General features: G+C 38.8%; 1 pseudogene; it reads left to right on the top strand.

Annotated features, from left to right (window-relative positions):
- The first annotated feature begins 930 nt into the window (after window positions 1-930).
- On the top strand, window positions 931-1,798 carry LOC122117310 (annotated as a pseudogene).
- The last annotated feature ends 5,839 nt before the right edge of the window (window positions 1,799-7,637 follow it).

The raw sequence follows: 7,637 nt of genomic DNA, 5'->3' as shown, positions 1-7,637 counted from the left end.
ACAAGATAGACCCAAATACAATGGTGGTGGGGGATGTTAATACCTGAGTCTCATCAAAGGACAAGTAAACCAGAGGACAAGCAAAGAAGCCTCTGAACTTAATGATATTATATCCCAAATGGACTTCACAGACATCTGCAGAGTTTTCTACCCAACTACAACCTGATACACATTCTTCTAAACACCCATGGAACTTTCTCCAAAATAGATCATATCATAGTTCACACAAAGAATTTAAGCAAATACAAGGAGATTGATATAATCCCTTGTATTCTTTCCAACTACAGTGGAATCAAGCTAGTTCTCAACAACAAGGCATACTGCAGAAATTACTCAAATACATGGAGGCTGAACAGCATACTACTGAATAACACTAATTTTTAAAAAATTTGTTCTGTGAAACAGGTAAGTTCCTACAATTTGATGAAAATGAAAATACATCCCAACAGAACCTCTGGAGACACAGCAAAAGCAGTCCTAAGAGACAAGTTCATTGCTCTGAGCACACAGACCAAGAAAAGAGAATCAGCTCAAGTAAATAATCTTATAATGCAACTAAAACTGTTAAAAGCAAGAAAAAAATTGAACCTAAAGTTGCTAGATGTAGTGAGATAACCAAAGACAGAAATTAATAAGATAGATTTTTTAAAAAAAACTGTAAATAAAATTAATGAACCAAAAAGCTGTTGTTGTTTTTTAAAAAAAAAATCAATAAAATTGACGGACCTTTTCCAAGATTCACAGAGAGAGAGAGAGAGAGAGAGAGAGAGAGAGAAAGATCAGGGATCAGTAAGATCAGGGATGCCACAGGAAAAATTACAACAAACATCCAAGACATTCAAATAGTCATAAAGAACTATTTCCAGAATATATATTCACTAAACAAGGAAAACCTAGGTTGGGGGCACTGAAGGGCTGATGGTGCCTCAAGGCAGGCCCTCCCTCAGCAGGTCTCAATGGGCCTGCTGGGCACGTTGTGTCTGCAGAAGCCACCGCTCATCTCCAGACCTCTGACTAATCTGTAGGGTGAGATGGAGGCCCTTCTCCAGCAGATTAAGACAGAGTGAAACTTGTATTCCTTTAACCCCTTCTGTGTATTCCAACCACGAGCTACACGCACTGGATGAAGCCCAGCGACTGGCAAAGAAGAAAGCCGACCTCTTCGATGACGACGTTGAACAGGATATGCTACTTGTACAAGATCTGGAAGCCATGTGGGAACAGAAATTCTTCCAGTTCAAACCCTAAGCTCAAGAAATACATGCCAAAAAATGAAAATAAAAAGACCAAACCTCCTTGCACTGGAAGCTAGATAAGAACCTTGCCCTGTTAGAATGAAACGTGGGGACCAGAATGATTGGAGGTTGCCCCAAGTAGAGTGGCAGCTTGGAGAGACCCTCTGAGGGACTGCTGAGAGAATGCTGGACACACTGTCAGAAAATATCATGGAAGCCTAGGAAATGCTCCTTGTGGTCACTACAAGTTCAAGTTCCCCCAGGCAATGCGGACAGAGAGCAACCTGGGGGCCAAAATCTTCTTCAAAACTCTGCTACTCAGTGGAGACTTTTCCCAAGTGGGAAAGAAGGGCTATCACATATGGGCCAGTAAAGAGAAGACCGGCCACTATCTGAAGCCTCAGGACCTGGCCCAGGTTAGGAGATTCCTTCTGGACCTCTGATGGATGGAGCTGCTCCTGGTGTTTCTCAAATAGGCCATGGATAGGGCTTGAGACACTGCATGGCTGCCTTGCATTCTTGGGGAAGCTAAGTTCTGAGAATTGAAGGTGTGTGTCCGTGTGTTGGTCCTTTGAGGAGTAGGGACCCATCTTTCCACTTTCTCTCACTGTGAACTGGGCACTGCATTGCTTTATAGCCTGTCAGCTGGCTTATGGACGTAGGAAGAAAGAGTAAAAGGAAAAGGGTTGAGCTAAAGTCCTGAGCTCTGGCCCATGACAACCTTGTTCAGTGGTTTCTCTTAGCCATTCTCCATTTTATTCTTCCTTTTCTTTCTACTTCACGTTTTAGTCTACCCTAGGAAATCATGCCTCTCTTTCCTCCCTTCTTCCTTCCTCCCTACAGTCTTCCTTTAATAAGCATTCTATTTTTAAAAAGAAATTAATCATATTTTACCTATTTTTAAATAAATCAGTACAGATTCCCCCCTCCAAAAAAAAAAAAAAGAAAGAAAACCGAGCAAAAATGGACACATTTCTAGAGAAAAACAAATTGCCAAAGCTGAACCAAGAAGATATAAATCAACTAGATAAGTCAATAACTTATAATAAGATAGAGCAGAAGTTTTCCAATAAGGAAAAGCCCAGGTCCAGATGGATTCACTATGGAATTCTATAATTCTAGAAGGAGAGGGAACAATCTCAAACTCATTCTTTGAAGCTAATATCACACTCGTCCCCAAACCAGGCAAAGATCCAACAAAAAAAAGAGAACTACAGACCAGTCTCTCTGATGAACACAGATGCAAAGCTCCTTAATAAAATTTTAGACAAAAAATCCAGAAGCATATCAAAAAATTATACATTATGTATGCTTCATCCAAAAGATACAAAGCTGTTTTATTCTTTTTTTTTTTCTTTTTGTCTGTCGTGAGGCTTGAACTCTGGGCCTGGGAGCTGTCCTTCAGCTCTTCAGCTCAAGTTCTACTACTTGAGCTATAGCACCACTTCCAGTTTTCTGGTGGTTTACTGGAGATAAGAGTTTCAGGGTCTTTCTTACTCGGGCTGGCTTTGAATCCTGATCCTCAGATCTCAGCCTCCTGTAATAAATGTAATTATCTGTAATAAATGTAATTCATCACATCAACAGAGCCAAAGTCAAGAACCACATGATTATCTCCATTGATGCAAAAAAGGCTTTTGATAAAATAAAAGGCTTTTGTTAAAAGCTCTGGAGAAAATGAGAATAGGAGGAACATTCTTTGAAACATATGTGATGACCAACAGCCAGTATCATACTAAATGGAGAAAAACTAAAACCAATTCCCCTAAAACCAGGAACAAGGCAAAGATGCCCACTCTCCCCACTCCTCTTCAATGTAGTTCTGGAATCCTTAGTCAAGAAAAGGACATTAATGGGATCCACATAGGGAAAGAAGAAATTAAACAATTCCTATTTGCAGATGAAAGGATATTATACCTTAACGACCCCAAAAACTCCACTCCCAAACTCCTAGGACTTATAAACCACTTTAGCAAAGTTAGCAGGATACAAAATTAACCCACAAAAATCAGTTGCCTTTCTGTACACCAACAACGTACAAGCAGAAAGGAAAATCAGAGAAACAACCCCATTCACAATAACCTAAAAAAAAAAAATCTAGGAACTAACCAAAGATATAATACCTATTTAGTGAAAACTATAAAAGCCTAAAGAAAGAAATCAATGTTCTTGGATAGGCAGTGAAAATGGTCATATTGCCAAAAATGATATACAAAATCAATGCAATTCCCATCAAAATCCCAATGGTGTTTCTTACTGAAATAGAGAGAACAACAAAAGACCTAGAATAACCAAAGCAATTTTAGAAACAACACATGAGGTATCACAATACTAGAGCTCAAGCTCCTCTTTAGAGCCATAATAACAACAACAACAACAAAAGCTTGGTATTGGCACAAAAATAGACCCAAAGACCAATGGAAGAGATTAGAAGACCCAGAAATAAAACCACATACTTACAGTCAATTGACATTTGATAAAGAAGCCAAAGACATACAGTGGAAGAAACATAGCCTCTTCTACTATTGGTGCTGGGAAAACTGGCAGCCACGTGCAGAAAACTAAAAGTGGACCCCAGTCTGTCATCATGCACTAACATCAACTCAAAATGGATCAATGGCTATATATTGTACATCCCTCAAGGAATCCATTAAAGCAAGATTGCACTCTTTCAGAACCTGAGTCTCTATCCCACAAAGGGATTTCCTATGCCATCATACTACCAAATAATTAGCAAAAAATTATGTGAAAATACCAAGTTGTCATTACTAGCTTAATCGTTGATGAGGGCCTTAAACAATAGCTGGGTGAAATAATGACAATAATAAAAAGTTTAAGCTGTTGTCCAAAGGCAAGAATGCACTGATAGGAATACAGCCCCAAGCCAGCAGCTCTAGAGCTAGACAAACATTTCTTTTTTTTTTTTTTTAATTTAATTTTATTTCATTTGAGAACATACTGTACAGAGGGGTTACAATTACATGGGCAGGATAATGCATACATTTCTTACCAAGCATTGCAGCCTCCTCCTTTGTTCACCCTTCACCTCCCTTCCCAGCCTCCCCCCTCCCCCCCACCCAATCATACCCCCCTCCCCCCCCCCCCCCCGACATTGTAAAGCTGGTTTTGACATGACATTTTGTACTTCTTATTGTTGCAACAGGTCCACCTGAATCCTTAAACGACTTGTTTGTCCCCGTCTCCTCCACATGTTATACTGACATCAAATATAGTGAAAGCGGGGGTTACACTGTGGGGGAGGGACATACAAAGCAACAAAGAAATAATCTTATAAATGCGTTAGAAACACATGCATGAAAGAAACAAAAACATTAAAATACATATTTGAGGGCTCGTTTTCCTAACATCACATTCTCTAGCTTTTTCCGCTTGACTCATACCTATACTAGATATTGCAAATAAGGGAAACCATGGGACCTATGTTTCTTTGGGCCTGGCTTACTTCACTTAATATAATTTTTTCCAAGCCTTTCCATTTCCTAACAAATGGGGAAATGTCATTCTTTCTGATGGAGGCATAGAATTCCACTGTGTATATATACCACATTTTCTTGATCCATTCATCTACTGAGGAGCATCTGGGTTGGTTCCATATCTTAGCTATGGTAAATAATGCTGCAATAAACATAGTTGTGCTGGTAGCTTTAGTGTGGTCTTTTTTGGAAACATTAGGGTAAATGCCCAAAAGTGGGATTGCTGGGTCATAGGGGAGTTCTATGTGAAGTCTTTTGAGGAACCTCCATACTGCTTTCCAAAGTGGTTGAACAAGTTTACATTCCCACCAACAATGAAGTAAGGTTCCTTTCTGTCCACATCCCCTCCAGCATCTGTTGTTGTTAGAGTTCTTGATTTTTGCTGTTCTAACTGGAGTGAGGTGATATCTCAATGTTGTTTTGATTTGCATTTCTTTTATGGCTAGGGATGTTGAACATTTCTTCATGTGTCTATTGGCCATCCTTCTTTCTTCTTCAGAGAAGCTTCTCTTTAAGTCTTTCGCCCACTTACTTATTGGGCAGTTGTTTCTTTGAGGATTTGTTGTTGGGTGGTTTAATTTTTTGAGTTCCAAGTATATTTTAGATATGAGACCCTTGTCCGTTGTATGGCTAGTAAAGATCTTCTCCCAATCCGTGGGCTTTCTATTGATCTTGCTAGCTATGTCATTTGCCCTGCAGAAGCTCTGCAACCTTATGCAATCCCATTTGTCCAACCTTTCTTTGATTTGTTGTGTTTCCGGGTCTCTATTCAGAAAATTTCGGCCTGAGCCAAGGAGACCCAGGGTTTCTCCTATTCCATCCTGTAATGTTTTCAGAGTGTCTGCTTTGAGTTCAAGGTCTTTGATCCATTTGGAGTTGATTCTGGTGCAGGGTGATATATAAGGATCTAGCTTTAGTTTTCTACATGTAGTTAACCAGTTTTGCCAGCACCATTTACTGAAGAGGCTGTCTGTCTTCCATTCTATTGTTTTAGCTCCCTTATCGAAGATTAGATGGCTATAGGTCTGTGGGTTCATTTCTGGGTTTTCAATTCTATTCCATTGGTCCTGAGGTCTGTTCTTATGCCAATACCAAGCTGTTTTGATTACTATGGCTTTATAATAGAGTTTGAAATTTGGTATTGATATTCCTCCAGCAGTGTTCTTTCTGTTGAGAAGCGTTTTTGCTATTCGGGGTCTTTTATTGTTCCATATGAATTTTTGGATTGCCTCTTCTATTTCCTTGAAGAATGAGGGTGGAATTTTGATAGGTATTGCATTGAATTTGTAGATAGCCTTGGGAAGTATTGCCATTTTCACGATGTTAATCTTTCCAATCCAGGAGCATGGGGGGTTTTGCCATTTTTAAAGTTCTGTGTTGATTTCCTTTTTCAAGATTTTAAAGTTTTCATCATAGAGGTCCTTCACTTCTTTAGTTAAGTTAATTCCGAGGTATTTTATTTTTTGTGGGGCTATTACAAATGGAGTTGCTTTCCTAATTTCAGCCGCACTTTTCTCATTGTTGGCATACAGAAAAGCCATTGATTTTGGGGGGTTAATTTTATAACCTGCTACTTTGCCAAAGTTTTGAATCAGCTTGAGTAATTTGGGAGTGGAGTCTATGGGGTTCTTTAAATACAAGATCATGTCATCTGCAAAGAGGGAGAGTTTTATTTCTTCTTTCCCTATTTGGATCCCCTTTATGTCTTATTGCTGTAGCTAGGCATTCTAATACTAGATTGAAGAGAAGTGGAGAGAGTGGGCATCCTTGTCTTGTTCCTGAGTTAAGAGGAAATGGCTTTAGTTTTTCACCATTGAGTATAATGCTGGCTGTAGGTTTTAGACAAACATTTCTAAGCACTAGGAGGAGTATTAGTTATATAAAAATGCACACTATAATGATACTTCTACAAGGCAAATGAACAATTCTTAATAATATCTCAAAGTGAGCAAGCTAATGGAAAATACTTTATAAGGCTAACTGCCCCTTCAATATATTAGAAAGCTAAAAAGCTGATGATAGAAGCAAGAAAAAGGACTAAAGGAGAAGCTCAAGTGTTTGAACTCTAGCCATGGAAGCAGAGCAAGCTGGAGACCCTGAGTTCAAAGCTCAATGCCACCACCACCAAAACACAAACAAACACAAATCAAGAAGAAAAAAAAAAAGTAAAAAGCTGGGCACCAGTGGTTCATGCTTGTAATCCTAGCTACTCAGGAGGCTGAGATCTGAGGATTGTGGTTCAAAGCCAGCCCAGGCAGGAAAGTCCATGAGACTCCTATCTCCAATAAACCACAAGAAAACTGGAAGTGGTGCTGTAGCTCAAGTGGTAGAGCCCTAGCCTTGAGCTGAAGAGCTGAGGGACAGCATTCAGGCCCAAAGTTCAAGCCCCACGACCAACAAAAAAAAACCAAACCAAAACAAAAAAAGTAGTAGAAGAAGAAAGCAGTAAGAAATTTTTGTCTAAAAATATTTTAGAAATACTAAAATAGAGCAACGCAAATAATACCATAAGAGCAATGTGTAGGGGAATAATTTTAATGCCAAAGGAAAAGAAAAATATTTGAGATACAGTGACAAACACAGATACAGGCAAAGATCATACACATGTGAGTGTATAAAATGTCGCAATCAATAAAACATAAAAAGGAAATAAAAAACTGTCCTTAACTTGCATAAGCTCTGGCTTTGTTTCTCATCTTACAAAATAAAAAGCAAGCATTTGAACTTCCTTTTGGTAAACCAAATACATACTACATACTACATACATACATAATACATAATGCATACATACTACATACTGCTAAAAGTGACTCCATACTGAGAATCTAGAATGAAAATTGAGTTAGTTACAGCAGGTGAATAGCCACTATATAGGACATTACTATATATATATATATATTCTACATCA

Source organism: Dipodomys spectabilis, unplaced genomic scaffold (assembly GCF_019054845.1).
Source record: "Dipodomys spectabilis isolate Male_0828 unplaced genomic scaffold, ASM1905484v1 ptg000140l, whole genome shotgun sequence".
Lineage (NCBI taxonomy): Eukaryota > Metazoa > Chordata > Mammalia > Rodentia > Heteromyidae > Dipodomys > Dipodomys spectabilis.
Note: the sequence above shows the minus strand (reverse complement) of the source record. Positions and strands in the feature narration are given on the sequence as shown.